General features: G+C 42.5%; 1 protein-coding gene across 4 annotated transcripts in view; it reads right to left on the reverse strand.

The window, feature by feature from the left end:
- The window catches only part of SEMA6A (semaphorin 6A), a 180277-nt gene extending 176662 nt beyond the window's left edge, over window positions 1-3615 (reverse strand). For 3 of the 4 annotated variants that reach the window (XM_072597123.1, XM_072597122.1, XM_072597119.1), the window contains exon 1: window positions 2977-3615. The gene's annotated coding sequence lies outside the window, so the exon portion shown is untranslated. Of the gene's footprint in view, window positions 1-1699; window positions 1803-2976 lie in introns of those variants that run through there. The other variant, XM_072597120.1, reaches the window with a different exon arrangement.
- Window positions 3616-15443: the final 11828 nt, after the last annotated feature.

Below are 15443 nucleotides of genomic sequence, written 5' to 3' on the forward strand. Positions count from 1 at the left end.
CCAATGTAATCTGTTAATCTGTGCAGACGTAATTGCACTTTTGGGAACAGACAAACCAACCAACCCTGAAACCGAGGATTACTGCACCTACAACCACTCAACTAGTTTGAACAACATCTTTCTGTGTCACTAAAGCAGCTCAATATGAGAGAAAAAAATTGCTTCTAACCACAATAAGTGCATGTGTTATGCCGATTTGGGGCGGGGGGAGATAAAGAGGGTTGCGGGGAAAGAGATTGCAAAACAAATTTACTCCTACCATCAAATGGAAAGTAAACCACTGCTACCATTACGGGCAGAAAATACACTGCTGGGAGATTTGCTGATTGCTGCAAAAGCACTTCCAACTTGGTTAAAACTATTGTTCTAAGTGAAGTCTGGCAGGCAGAGAAAGCTTTATTGTTATTTTATTTATATTCCTCTTATGGCTATTATTCCATAACTTTAAGGAAGATTTGAAGGCTAAGTCCGTCTGCCCTTCAAAGTCGCCAAACAACCTTCTGCTCCTTCCTAGAAGTCCTTTGGGATCCCCCAACACAATGCTAAGATGGAGAAGTGGACCCTAGAGCTTGGTCCAGTATGATTTATAGATTCGTAACAATGGGGACAATTTAGTTTGTCTCAATCAGTTGGCTCCCTTCCTCCCTCCCCTCACCTTTCTCCCTTAGGCAATCAGCTCTCTCCTCACACCAGCAAGCCATGCCACACAAGCGGCTTTGCAGGCTCAGGTTCCTACTTCCACTCATACAAATTCGCAGCCAGAGCGCTTCATGCAGAACTCTCAACTAAGAGAGCTTTAAGCTCGTGCACACACGCACACACGAGCTCTGCCTTCTCGTCATCGTCGTCAGCATCATCATCATCCCCCTCAGCAGCAGCATCCCAAATCCCTGTCCAACTCATACTCCCTTCCCCGCCTCTAGTCCGGCCCTTCGCTCCCAGGTTTTGGCTATAGAGACGATAGGTCCCTGGGACTTGCAGTCCTCCTTCGCCCATAGGTCCAGCAGGGGTAGTAAGGGTGTGGAGGAGGGTGCGGTAGCGGGTTGCTGTTTTTCCTTTTGGCTCCTTTTTGGCAGGTACTTCGCTCCCGCCTCACCCCCGCTCCCCCACTGACTGCCTCGCTTTTCTCTGCCTTTCCGTAGTGTGTTATTTACATCCAGGCAGCACCTTCAAAAAGAAACTGCGAAACAAAAACCCTATTGTGCCCCAACCCCAGCTCCTACCCTTGGCCATGGCTTTTAAGCCTAACTTTCCCAGGTTGCTGGTTTCCCTGTCCCGGGGCCCAGAGCTGGAAAGGGAAGGGAACAGGGGGGTAGGTGAGAAAAAAACGAGGGGGATCGCCAAAGCAGGAAGGGGCCAGTATAGAGGGCAAGAGAGGGCCGTTTCCTTTAACAATACCAATCATCACCTTCCACTTCTCCCGTTCAACCCCATCCCTTATTCCCCAATTCACACTTGGGCCAAAACAAGAAGCCAGCCTAGGAAACGCTAAAGTTCGCTGTAGGAGGAATGGAAAGACAGTGGGAAGTGGCGAGTCCCAGTTCTCCCTTCCTCCCGCAGCCCCTCCAAGGAAGGAGGACAATCATGGGGTGGGGCGCTGGACTTGGGACAGACTCGTAGCTTAAGACCACAGTGAGGTGATGACTGGGGTGGAGTGGAGGGGGAGGAGGGTTGTTTATACAACCAAAGAAAAGCTCACCGAATCATAGAGCAGATTCCACATCCTGGGTAGCTGGGGAGGGGGCTCCTGCAATCTTTGTCGTCTCCACCCCAGGACACTGCAGAGAGGCAGGGGGATCTGACACCCAGACCCCGTAAGAGACAGAACCTGGGTGAGAAACTGGCCCAGGGAGGTGGAGTCGGCTAGAGGCTAAATGACTCTGTTCTACGACCCTTCCCCACCCCCCACCCCCCACCCCCCAACCTTCTCAGACAGTGAGAGCCTTATACAGCTTAGTAGGCAGCGGACTGCCAACCCCAGACCTCTCATCCAGGGAGAAGCTGTAAGGAATAGGATCTAAGGAGTCTAGTGGGGGAACGCAGCCCTATTCCCTCCACCTCCCGGGAAGAAGCAGAAAAAAAAAAAAAGGCTGACAGGAGCCAGAGAAGGGGGGTCGCTCGGAGAGCGCCGCTCGGGCCGGCCAGCTTCACTCCAGCAAACAAAGCCAGAAGCAAGGGAAGCGGCATCTGCAGAAGGGAAGGAAGCACGCAGGGAGACAAGGACCAGGGGAACCATCACAAGTTTCCTTTGCCGTGTGTGTGTGTGTGTGTGTGTGTGTGTGTGTGTGTGTGTGTGTGTGTGGTGTGCGCTCATCATAGGAACCCACCCCAAAAACCTGATCTCACAACAAAAGCCTTTGCACTTCCTCTACAGAAGCCCCCTTCTTACCAACCTTTAACAAGAAGGCTCCCAACCTAGCCCCTCTGTGCAAAGGCTAAAGCCAGTCTCATCTCCTTTCCCTCTCAGTTCCCCATTCTTCTTCCGGATCGTGTCCGAGTTTCTACCTCGAAGCCCACCCGAAACCGCTCTGCGCTGTCACACGAGTCAGAATCTGCTGCGGCGGGCGGACTCCCGCAAGAAACCAGCCGGACTACCAACCACGCGCACAGATACATGCCATGCCTTGCCGCCTTCCACACTGGAGCCCTCACTGGTCCTCAGCCTTCTGGGGCTGGGAACTGGGCGTCTGTGCCAACCCAGAGAGGCTGGTGCCCAGAGAGCCGGGCTAACAGCAAAGATGGATAGACAGAAGGAGCGCTTGTCCTCTCTTCTCCGACTCCTCCCAGGCAGTGTAAACGCTCCGAGATAGAAAACACAAAACAAAAACATGACAAAACTGGGGGGGGGGAGGGGGGGAGCACTTTCCAGCCTCACTGTATACTAAGCTTACTCCTTCAGGATCTGCCCAAGCAGAACAGTAGTTGTCTTCTTTCAGAACCACCTAACAAGCGCAATGCAAAGAAGGGTTACTCTACCTTTTCGGTGCATGTATAGGCAGCCAGAGCACGGAACTAGCTGATGGAGTATCCCATTTAGTAATCCATTATATAGGGGATCTTTCTGGGCAACGCGGTCCACTCTTTTCCTTCGCAATCCTTTGTCATTACTACATGTGTTCTTCACTCGCTCTTTCGTTGCAATATTAGAGATTACCACTTTCTGGGATACAAATTCACTTTGCTCATTTCCAAAGACAGGAGAAAAGGGGAAGGGGGAGAGGGGAGAAGAAAAAACAGGGGAAGGGGGGAGGGGGAAGGGGGAGAGTGGTCAAGTAACTCTTTTCCAAATCTAGATTCCAAAGTAATTTCACTCCAGTAAAGTCCCCTTCAGTCGGATCTCGGCGGATTAATAAGTCATTTCAAGGCTGGGGGGGATGGTGGGGGTTGGGGAAGGGAGCGTTCTTGTGCTGCCCCCTCTTCTTTTCCAGAAGTGCGGACGCCGTTAAGGTGATGGTGATGTTGGTCCCTTCAAGAAACTCCTAGGCAGGCATCTCTTTCTGCTCGCCACGGAGGAAAAGCGCAATTGCTCCTGGCCCAAAGCAAGTGGTCATTGAACTGTGTTTAGGAGTTGAGTTCAGAGCTGCCTCTCTCTCCACTGCTCGCAACTCTTCTGTCACTAGCGAGGCTGCTTTTTTCCAGAGGTGGAGCCAAATCCCGGACTGGATTCCGGCAAGCGGACTCCCTTCATGCCATTCTTCCTCCTCTGGCTTCTCATCCTACCCAAAAGCTATGGGGTGTGTAATAGTGCGAGTGTGAGTGTGTACATCTGCGACATATGGGAGAGCGAAAGTGAGGGAGAGAGAGGAGGAGGAAGGGAAGGGGGGAGGGAAAGGGGGGGGGAGAGAGAGAGAGAGAGAGAGAGAGAGAGAGAGAGAGAGAGAGAGAGAGAGAGAGAGAGAGAGAGATGTGGGGGCGGACGGGGGAGAAAAAGTTGTTGTTGTAGTGATGGGGAAGAGGACCTGGGATTTCCTTCCATTTCCTTCCAATGGGATTCCTTATTCACCCATTCACATACATATTTAACAGGTCCCCAAAGGGGAGCTTAGGGGTACTAATTCTTTCCATTTTCCCTCACTATCTCCACCTCGGCATCTGCTGGGGGTTTAGGATGAAGATCAGGGACTTGGTAGAAGTAGCACTGCTGATCCTTGCCAGATCAGAAAAAAATAAAAATAGAAGTAATCCAGGAGACAAGTTACAAGAAAGGATTTGCTTATCGATTTTCTTAAATGGAAAAGTTTTAAAGGATGAGGGTAAGTGAACCGTAAGGCCTTCTAATTCTGATTACTGTATCAGTACTTGGATCCCAAAGTGAGGCACGTTTTCCCTACTCCGACAAATTGTATATAAACTGATGTGGATAAAAATACCGTTCGAAGATACGAACTTACTGCTAATAGTTATATCCATAGACGAAAATGTTAAAAAAGCACATTAAGCATTTTTTAAAGGGGATCTTTTTAATAACCGGAAAATTGTTTGTTTGGCATTTTCTTAGAAAATGTGGTGGAGGACGTAGTCTAAGAAACACCAGCACCTTAATATACACATAAGGCCAATAAAAATACAAGCCCTAGTGAGGAAAAAAAATTAATCACTTCTCAAGTAAAGTATATCTTTGTGTTTACATTGGAGAAGGGCAGGCAAAGCCCTCCACCCCGCAAACTTTAAATCGCTAACTCCTTATTAAAGTTCGAGGATTGTGCCAACAAGTTGAGGACCAATAAATCCCCACCCTACTTCCATTTGCAAAACATAACTCACTGCACAGTCTGCAACCTCTCAAAACAGCATGGGATCTCTCTGGTGGGGTACGAGGTGACTTTCAGACTAGGAGCTTCTACATTGTTCAGGGTCTACCAAATACTCTCTTAAAAATAGAAAAAGAAAAGAAAAGGTGCCTGCACCCAGGTATTCTTCAAATGAGAGGAAGAAATATTGAGGTGTTGAGAGGAAGTAGGGAAAGAGAAGGATGGCGCGGCGGGTGGGGTGGGGGGAGAGGTAAAACTAAGGGAAACATAGTGCCTGGTGTATTTCTGCTGAAGACAGCAGCTACACAGGTACCCCAAAGGAAACTACGAAGAAACTTTTCAACTTAGGTGTTATGGAGTAAATTACCTAATCAGGCTAATCAAAGTGTGACCATGGGCCCACAAAAGTTTACCTATATTGATCCCGATGTATTACAAGTCATTTCCCTACTTTCTCTCCAGGCCCTTCCATCCTCTGACTCCCCAAGCCACAGAGAAAAGTTTAGGGTGGTGGCTAAGGAAATAAAGTGGGGGAAGGGGAAATTAAACAACTTCCCCCTCCCCCTTGCAAAAGGCGCACAAGTAAAGAAGGGACTCCCTTTGCTGTTCCCTCAAGCTGTCAGCAGGGGCCGCTCACCTCACCTCTCCAAGGCAAACTGGCTGACTTGGAGGAGTGCTGCCTTGGCACTAGCGCTGGCAGGCCCGCTACTAGCCAGAGCGAGCGGTCTGCAGTCAGGTCTGTAGGCACTGCGGAGTGAGAAGCCGGCTGCCAACTCACACCTGCTTACCACCTCACTGCACGGGCCTCAGGGGCGAGGCAACTAAGCAGGCTGTCTCCTCCCGACCCTCCCAGGCGCATCTCCCACGTCCCCACCCCACCACCCCCGGGCCCCTCACCACCCAGAAGGCATCCCATGCTGTGCCCGCTACTTTTCCGAGTAGCGGAAGGCACCTAGAAGCGGATGCCTCAAATCTGGGGAGAGATGGACCCTCTGGCTGCAGTCACTCTTAGTCTGTGACTTTTTTTTTTAACTTGTCCTAGCTAGGTGCAGACTGGGTTAATTCAGCAATCCAAACAAGACCGGGGGTCCGAACCCCCGCAGAGCAGCTCTCCCCCTTCTCCAAACTCCTCCAGCAGTTGCCGCAGCTACCTCCATCCTCAAAAGCTGCTATGCGGCGGGTGGAGGCCCTTACTTGCATCACCCTTACCCCTCCCAGGAGGCAGACCCGGTCGGGCAGAAGGGCGCCGGGGTCTGGATTCCCTGCTTTTAGCCTCGGAAGCTCCTGTCCTCCTTCACTTATCGCCTCCCCGCTTCTCAGTCCACACAAAACACCCTCCCTCCCCCTCCGCTTCTGATTTGCATGTTAATTGTGTCTGGGAAAACTTTAATTGCCAGAATTAGGCAGAGCAAACGAATTGTTTCATAGGCTGAACCAAATTCATTCCGGGTTTAGCTCCTTCCCTTGGAGAAACAAACAATTAAGCTGTCTTGTTTGCTTTATGGACATATTTGAAATGCTACACATCGTGTTTCTGGATTTTTTTTAGGCGTAAAATTATTTTCTGTATTAATGTTTGTAAGTTTAATTTACAGGAACTGAGCCTAGAAAAGAAAGTTTCAGTTTTCTTCATTGGAAATTACAGAATATGCGGGAGAACAAAATTGAGCTTACTTTTCATAGCACATAAATACTACACAGAATCTTTCTGGCATCTAATATATTCGAAAGTAGTATAATCCAGTGAGGCGGCAGTCATTCTAACCACGTGGGATTTCATTTCCACCTGCCTGAGGAGGAGAGAGACTCCCGGAACTCTAGAGAAAAGACAGCTTTTGTGTCTGCACTACCTCCTGAGGCCCTCAGGGGAGCACCTGTAGCCAGGCTTGCCCACTGAAACATAATGATGTCAGTTCCCACTTCTTTCTCCCACAAGTCCCAGGTTGCTTTTAACTTTTCATTAAATGTGCCTCCTCTTCACCTTCTTTCCCTCAAAAGCCTTTGATGTCTATAATCCTCTCAGTCCCTCTCTCTCTCTCTCCGCCTCCCTTCCCAGTTCCTTGGCTAAGGATCCAATTCAGTTGCACAAACATTTAGGTAAAGTCAAGAATGCATACGAGAATTTTTTTTTCTCCACAGTATCTTTCTCATGTGTTCCATTCTTTCCACATACAGCCACCACCCAAGTTCATGCCTTCCTTAAGTTATCTGGACTATTGCAATAGTCTACTAATTGGTCTCCCTGCCTCTACTCTCTCCCCACTCCAATCCATCCTCCACACAGCTTCAAAGTGATTTTCCTAAAGCACGAGTCTGACCTTGTCACCCCCAGCTCAATAAATTCCAATGACTGTCTATTATCTTAAGGATCAATATAAACTCCTCTGTTTGGCATTTAAAGTTCTTAGCCCAATCCCTTCTTATCTTTTCAATCTTCTCATACTTACTCTCCGCACATTCAATGGACCAGTCATACCAGCCTACTTGTTATTTCTCACAAGAAATGCTGTGTCTCATCTGCAGTCCCCATCTCCAAACCTGACTTTGCACTAGCTGCCTCGAATTCCCCTTGCTACCTTCCTCCCTCCTTTCACCATGTAGAATCCTTGTCTTCCAGTCTTAGCTGGAGCTCCATATTTCAGAAAGTCTCCTCCTCCATCCCATCATTTTCCCTCTGTTGCTAGTGCCTTTCTTTCCCTTTGGAGTTACTTTCCATTCATTCTATAAGTATTTATTTGTATGTACCTATTTATGTGAATATTATCTCTCCTTTAGAACATAAGCTACTTGAGGTCATTGTGTCTGTTTCCCTTGGCCCTAAGCATGGTGCCTGGCACATAGAAAGATTTTAATGTTTGGTGATTGACTGATTATGACCTAATGAATCCTATTAGATGTCACCTAGTCCAATTCCCACATTTTACAAATGAAGAAACTGAGGCTAAGAGAAGTGAAATAACACAAGAAATAAGATGTAGAGCTGGAAATTAAGACTCTAAACTTTTGCCACTATAAATTGCTTGGGTTTTTTTTGTTTGTTTCTTTTTAAAATTTTGCATGACTGTGTACAAGTGCAACATCGCTGAGAATACTTTATTAATTTATAGCAGGTGAAAATTATCTTATTTGGAAATCTTTTTTTCTGAACCTCTTCTGGTGCGGTGGGAAAAGCATTATATTTAAGTTTCAAAATGTCTGGGTTCAAATCCCAGCTGTCTCACTCACTACCTATGTGATCTAGGCCAATCTGAGTCTTTATTTCCTTGTCTGCCAAAGTATAGAATTGGACTAGTTGACCTCCAAGATCTGTCTGCTCTAAATCTACGAGCCTATGAATGTCATGGAGAAATGAAGCCTGGGAAAGGATTCTTGGGAAAAACAGAGATAGGAAAAGAGGAAGAAATTAAATTTACCTCTTTTCTTATTTCAATTTAAAAGAATAACAGGTTTAGATGAAAAGAATCTATACTGATTTCCATTCCCCTCACCTCCCATGCCAACACATAGTTTCTTACTCAAATTAGAGTTCTGAAGATCACAGGCAAAAATGTTCAGTGACAAACAAGTCTCTTGGGATTGGAAAAGAATTTGGAAGTACAAAAGCATTTGAGACTTATAATCAACAAGTAAACTACAGTTGAACTTTAAATGAGCTGCAATAAGAATTAGACATACAACTCCAAATATCTTGTGAAAAAAAATAAAATAAATAAAATAAAATAAAAAATAAAATACATTTCAGACAATACAAAAGCATCTCCCTGCCTTGATCATCACCAATAAGCAAGTGTTCGAAAACAGTGATTTACTGTAGACTAGTCAATGAATGGTTTCATAGGACTCTCCTGTCCCTAAATGCTCAATAATCATTCCATTGTACTGCATTGCTTCTTTGGTTCCATTCACTTCTGATATTAAATTATTGTTTGGGAAATTTAAAGAATGCTAGTCCAGAGTAGTGCAATGAATGAACAATGAATGTTAAGTATAGCAGACCTACTTTAAAAAAGACAAGTGCTTCACACTTTTCAGAGGTCTCCAGCTCTGTAATACTAAGTAAAAAACAAACAAAACCCAACTCTCTTAGTGAATCATGGATTTAGAGCTGGAGAGTACCTTACAGATCATCTCACTTTCACAAATTTAGAAACTTAGTTTCGGGGAAGTAGAGAGAGACTTCCTCAAGATCTCACGAGGCAGATAAGAGAATTGAACGCAGGTTCTTTCCTTGGCAGTGATCCATTACAAGGGAGCTTTCTACTAGTAATTAGATTGATCAGTATCTATTTTGAATGGTTTCATTTAAAATGTAATACTTAAAGGTGCTTTTGTCTTTGACAAAAAATATAGGGAAGTTCCCACACAGAAACCACCTTTTTCAGAGCAGATCTCCAATTATTCTGCAATTTATGTAGATTTGCCTGGGGCACTGAGAGGTTAAGTGACTTCCCCTGGGTCCCACTGACTTCACTAGAATCTTCCAGTCTTTCCCAAGGTCAAAGAGACAGAATAAATCAGAAACTTACTTGAACTCAGGTCTTTTTTTTTTTCTTCTCAACTACACTGGGGAAATGGAAGAATGTAGCTTGATATTTAGTATTTGGCCATGAAGAAACCATTAAAAAGAAACACTTCTTTATTGCAGCTGGCTTCTTGCAGGAAAATATGCTGCTTATAATCTGGTAAAATATATGAAGACTTATTAGACTTTAAACCCCATGAGGACAGGGTCCATACACAGAACAAGATTATTGAATTTAAATTTGAACTCCTTAAAAAAATCTTTTAGAAAATGAGAGGATAGCAAGAATTTAGAGTTGTTTGCTTTAATATCTACAATTAACTTAATTCCATTCCTAGGTTTTTACATTATAAGAGAAAACATTCTTGATATCAAGAGATCTTTTTTCCTTTTTTTCAAGGCTGGTTATGACGGATATATACTTAAGAGTAATTTTCCAACCAGAGAAACTGAGAATAATAAGGACGCTTTTTTTTGTTTGCTTTACACTGAAAATTTAAACCAGAAGAAACTATTTTTAAAAATCTCAACTAGAGAAGATAATTACCAAGGATGAATATATTTTAATTGAAAAATGATATGTTAAACTTAAAACAAGGCTTTTAAAAATGAACTTTTAAAAATAACATTTCTGAATATGAAATCATGAACTGGAAAAAAAAATCCTCAATCTCTGAGGATAGCAAAGGTCATTTTTTGATGTTAGCGCATTATTTTTTGCCCTTACTTTGGCTTCTGCAGATTTTTTGCAGCTCCATCATTTCTCTGCCTCAACTTTCTTAAACAATGCTCCACTTAACCAGATAGAATTAATGAAAATTTCAGATTGTCACTCCTAAGGAAAGGGTTACAATTTCCATTTCATAAGATGGAATTTTTCTAGTTTAATCTATTCTGCCAATTAGTTCCTCATAGTGTTCACCAGAATTAAGAAATATTGAATCAATCATTGTCATAAATATTCTATTTGTGAAAACACAGACAAGTTATTCTTGTCTAAAATGCTGTTTAAAAAAAATCTGAGTGACAGAAAAAATATAACACCAAGAAACCTACTTACCTCTTTTCCCCAAAAGTATTAGTAAGTTTTGCCATTTAGATTCTTTAATGGAAAAACAAAATGAAATACATGCCTCCCATCCTGACCCTCCCTCATTTCCTCTAGCTTTCCTTTCTTTCAATGCCCCAAAGCTATTGAATTATTCACATTCTCCAAATCTTTCTTTTAAACCTTCCTTTCTACTTGAGCACACTATTGAAACTCAGCCCGCCAAGCCTTCCCCTCCTCATAAACTGTATTCTTCTATTATCTATTCATTGTAATCGGATTTTAAAAAATGAATCTCTGAATGCGTAGTACAGTGGTATTTGACTTTTTTCTTTTTCTTAACTCCTTTGCCTTAGGTAATACTCCCTTTCTGTTTCAGTAATGATTCCTCACTCAATACACTTTTCTCTTTGTTACTTACCTATTTTCTTTTTGTAAAAATGTTTCCATTCTCACTGAGAAATGTACACTCTAGACCACAAAAAATGAATTGCATTGTAACATTATCTATATTATGCTCTTGGGGTCCAAAATGAACTCCCGTCCTCTAGATTCTATAATTCTTACAAAGGAGATTCTAGATGGTGTGACTATTTTATTAATGGACATTTATTGCTTTGGTGAATTTATTTCTTCAAAATACCCAATTTCATTAGGCTCCAGGAGGCAGCGAGGTGGTACAGTGGATTAGCGTGCTTGGCCTGGAGTTAAGAACACCTGACATCAAATCTGGCCTCAGACCCTTCCTAGCTTTGTAATCCTGGGCAAGTTATTTTACCTATATCTGCCTTAACTTCCTCAATTATAAAATGGGGATAATAATAGTGCCTGCCTCTCAGGGTTTTTGTGAGGATTCAATGAAATAACATGTGTAAAGCACCTGGCACATATTAGATGCTAAAATAAATGATTTTTCCTTTTTCCTCAGGGAGCTGGACAGAATCAGGTTGCAATCTGGTGATCATGGAGAGTTTTACTATTTGTAGGGCATTGACAAGTCATTTTATTCCTTTAAGCCGGTGGTGTTAAACTCAAATAGAAATGGCCATTCTAATCTCATTCAGGAAGCACTGGGAGTTTTGCAAACTGGGCTGCCAGGTATTGGTCACCTCTGCTTTAAGTCATACTTTCCCCATGTTTAAAAGTTATATAATAGTACTGATACTACTCCAACTGGCATCTACAAGGGCAATTGCCTCAAGGTTTGTTGGATGGACCTCTTGTGTGAAAATTATGGAAGGTCATGAACAAGAGTTGTACAAGATGGAAAGGCATGGATGGGTTGTGATTAATATCGCTAGAATGAGCATGCAAATAGATAAAATCATAAAGTTCTCTAAAGTTTTGAGTGCTGTTAGCTTAGAACAATAGATTTAGGGTCAGAAGAGGCCTTAGGTGTGATCTTGTCCATTTTACAGATGAAGAAATTGAGACCCAGAGAGGTTAAGTGACTTATCTAAGACCATACATACAGTAAGTAGCAGAAAACTGAGATTTGATCTCAGGTCTTTTGACTCTAAATCCACTTTCCTTTTGAATATACCATACTGCCTTCCTCAGAGAATCCAATACAATAATGCATGCTAAGCATTCTATAAAGTGTCCTATGTGTGTAAGTCGCTATCATTGTTCACGATCTTCATCATTCACTCAAGTCTTATTCTGATTCTTCACACACTCCTGATGTGGAAGTGACCCCAACTCTAAGATTATGGAAAGAAAAAGCAGGAAAAACTTTGTGTAGTGTCTGTCACCTGAGGACTTTGTTGCTAAGTCACCTTTCAGTTGTGCCCAACTCTTCATGACCTCATTTGGGGTTTTCTTGGCAAAGATACTAGAGTGGTTTGTCGTTTCCTTCACTAGTTCATTTTACAGATGAGGAAACTGAGGCAAACAGGGTTAAAGATGACTTACCCAGGATCATACAGCTAGTTAAGTGTCGTGAAGCCAGATTTAAACTCAGGAAGATGATATTTCCTGACTCCAGGCTCAGCAGTTAATCCATTGAACCACCTAGCTGCCACTGACTAAGGGTAAGGAGACAGAACATCATTAGAGACTCGGACACCTGGTATGATATTTTTTTTTGGCCACAGCAACTCATGAAGACTGTCTACAAATATGGAAGCATTGTAACTGAACTTGAAAGAGGGTGCCCACACTGATGAAATCACAGCTCTTGTAAAGTATTAAAGAAACCAAAATTATACGGTTGCTCCCTGTACTAGCCATTACTAGTATAACATTTAAAGTTGAGTAGTCCATTTGCTGAAGAATTCCATGACACAAAACCACCTCTAATGTTTTCCATTCTAATGTCATATTAAGCAAAATGTTTCACATGGGGCATGGGGTGGAGTAGATTGACTTATAATTTACCTATATAATTGAAGGGGAAGGGTAGGAATGGGAGGAATAATTCTTCTAGTGACTAGGGAAGGAATGAGCATATCGAATAGTTTTAGAATTAGAAATGCTGGTCTAGTCCCAGTTCTTAAGAACTAGTGTTCACATTGAATCAACCTCCTACAGCTGGATGGTAGCACCACAATTGAGGTCATGCTATACTCCCATCTCTAGAGGACAATTTTATTTCAGAGCAAGCTTGGGAGATGTAGAGTTGTCTGACTTGTACCTATAGCACCAGTGATATGCTGGTAAATATTTAACAACTTAGCTCTCAAAAAAAATTCAGGTTGCACTTTAAATTTAATCTTCATTATTACTGTTTTCTCCATCACTTTCTTAAGACTAGACAATCAACAAAACAGTATCTCAGCTTTCTGTTTGTAACATTTGCTGATTCTGAGATATAAATTCTTATACTGAAAATTTAACAATTGTCTCTCTTGAGCCATTATGCTCCAGCACAGAGAAGTCAAACTCCCAGTCTGCTGGATTCTTGCATGTAGCTCCCCAAACTGCAAAACTCTCCAATGGGGGTGGGGGTGGGAGGACAGATTAAAATGTAATTGGGAAATGTTTAATAAAATAAATAAAGATACAATACAAAACAGACGTGAATTTGTGGTTTTCTAAGTCAATGTTTAGTCTGCAGAGATCTGTTTCTATTTGAGTTTGATTTCTCTGTTTCAGCGCGACCTTGCCTGTTGGAGGTTTAGTCAATTCGGCTTTAGTGGCTCCTTGAGAGACCAGATAAATTTTAGGGTCAGTCTTGATTCTAAGGAAATATAACTAGTTGCCAGAGTATTGACCAAAATATCTAAACTAACTCTGGTTATGACTTAATATGTGGGGGTGGAGGGTCCTCAGGTTGGAAATGATCCAAGAGTGGGTCAGATGTCCCAAAGTTACTCTAACCTAGACCCCTTGAATATCTACTCATGCTTAGGAATGTTTTTCTGGCAGCCTGTTGTCATGTGTTCATCCTTCATTGCCAAAGAAGACCATGCCATCAGAGAAATAATGACGTGACTCGCGCTTGACTTTCTTTTTGAGTGAGGGAGGGCTGTGCAGGTCACCAACCTCACTTCTCCAGAGCCATCTGAGTCCAGTGACCAGATATTCATCAGGATGACCTTGGATAAGGCATTTGGGGTTAAGTGACTTGCCCAAGGTCACACAGCTAGCCTAGGCTTTGAGGGCATGTCTACTGTGTCAGTCTAAAGCAATAGCCAAACATTACTTAAAGGGAAGGACCAGCTGTTAGTTATATGTGACTGATAGCTTTACTTCAAGAGAATCAGTCAGAACAAAGAAGAATATGTTAAGCATAAGAGACATTGTTTTCTATGTCTGGTGCTATCTAAACTTCAGAGGAGTTAAGGAAACTATTTTAAGTTGAGGATAGCATAGCTTAAAGTCCAAGGAAGAACTCTTTGAAAGCCAGACGAAGTATGGTCACAGGGTTATGTGGATAGTATATCAGATTTCAAGAAAGCACAACCACTTTTAAGTTTCATCTGCATTATTAACATTTTTCACCATCACTTTCTTAAATCTAGATGACTAACAAGATAATAAATCTAGCCTTGATTTGTAAGCTTTGATGATTTCAAAGGTGTCAGTGTTAACACTGAAAACTTGACAGGTGAGCGTGGATGAGCTACTTCCAGCATACCCTGAATTTCTGGGAAGTTAACGGGTGAGGCCAGGATCTCAAATAGGTCCCAATACAATGAAAATAAAGATGAAGGAGTTGAAGGTATGACAGTTCATTCAAGGCAACCCAAAACTTAGGTTCTTAGGTGATCACCTTTTCCTCATCTGTAAAACTGAGATCATTGCACTAGAATTTAAAAGTTCCTAACCTGGTATCTGTGAACTAATTCTTAAATATGAATTTTGATAACTTTTTCCTTTTTAGTTCTTATTATTTCACTAAATATTTCACAATCACATGGAAACATTTTTAAACTATCATTTAAAAATAATTTGAGTTTCAAATTTTTTCCCTCCTGTCCGTCTTGCATCCTTGAAAAGGCAAGCAATTTAATATCAATTACATATGTGCAGCCATGCAAAATATTTCCATATTAGTCATGTTGCAGAAGAAAACACAAACAAAATTAAAAAAAATTTAAAATGAAGAAAGTTTTTAAAAAGTATGATTACATCTGCATTCAGAATTCATCAGTTCTCTCTCTGGAGGTGGATAGCATCTTTTATCCTGAGTTCTTTGGAATTGTCTTGTTCAGAGTACCTAAGTCTTTCACAGCTTAAGGGTATCCTTAAGGGTAGATTTGGCTATGGGACTCCCCTAATCAACTCTGTTAGCTGATAGAGTTACACTCCCCTCATTCTGTACTTGTACAGCTGATTTTTGTTGAATGCTAAGTGTAGAACTAAATGTTTAGGTGTTATATTGAAAGGACAGTGATCTTGGAGTCAGAAGGCATGAGCTTGAGTCCAGACTCCAACAGCCTGTGTGATCTTGGCCATACAGGCTTTAGGAACCACAGTTTCTTCATTTGTAAAATGGCTTTCATAGCCCTTGTGCTACCCACTTCCCAGGGTTATTTTGAGGAAAACAGCAAAAAGGCAGCCATAACACAGTGGGTAGAAAGTAGGCCTATCTATTGCTCTACCATCAGCTTCAGCTTTTTAATCCCACCTTGACCACAAGCAAAGTTCATGGAATTTAGAGCTGGAAGAAATCTGA

Source organism: Notamacropus eugenii, chromosome 3, assembly GCF_028372415.1.
Source record: "Notamacropus eugenii isolate mMacEug1 chromosome 3, mMacEug1.pri_v2, whole genome shotgun sequence".
Classification (NCBI taxonomy): Eukaryota; Metazoa; Chordata; class Mammalia; order Diprotodontia; family Macropodidae; genus Notamacropus; species Notamacropus eugenii.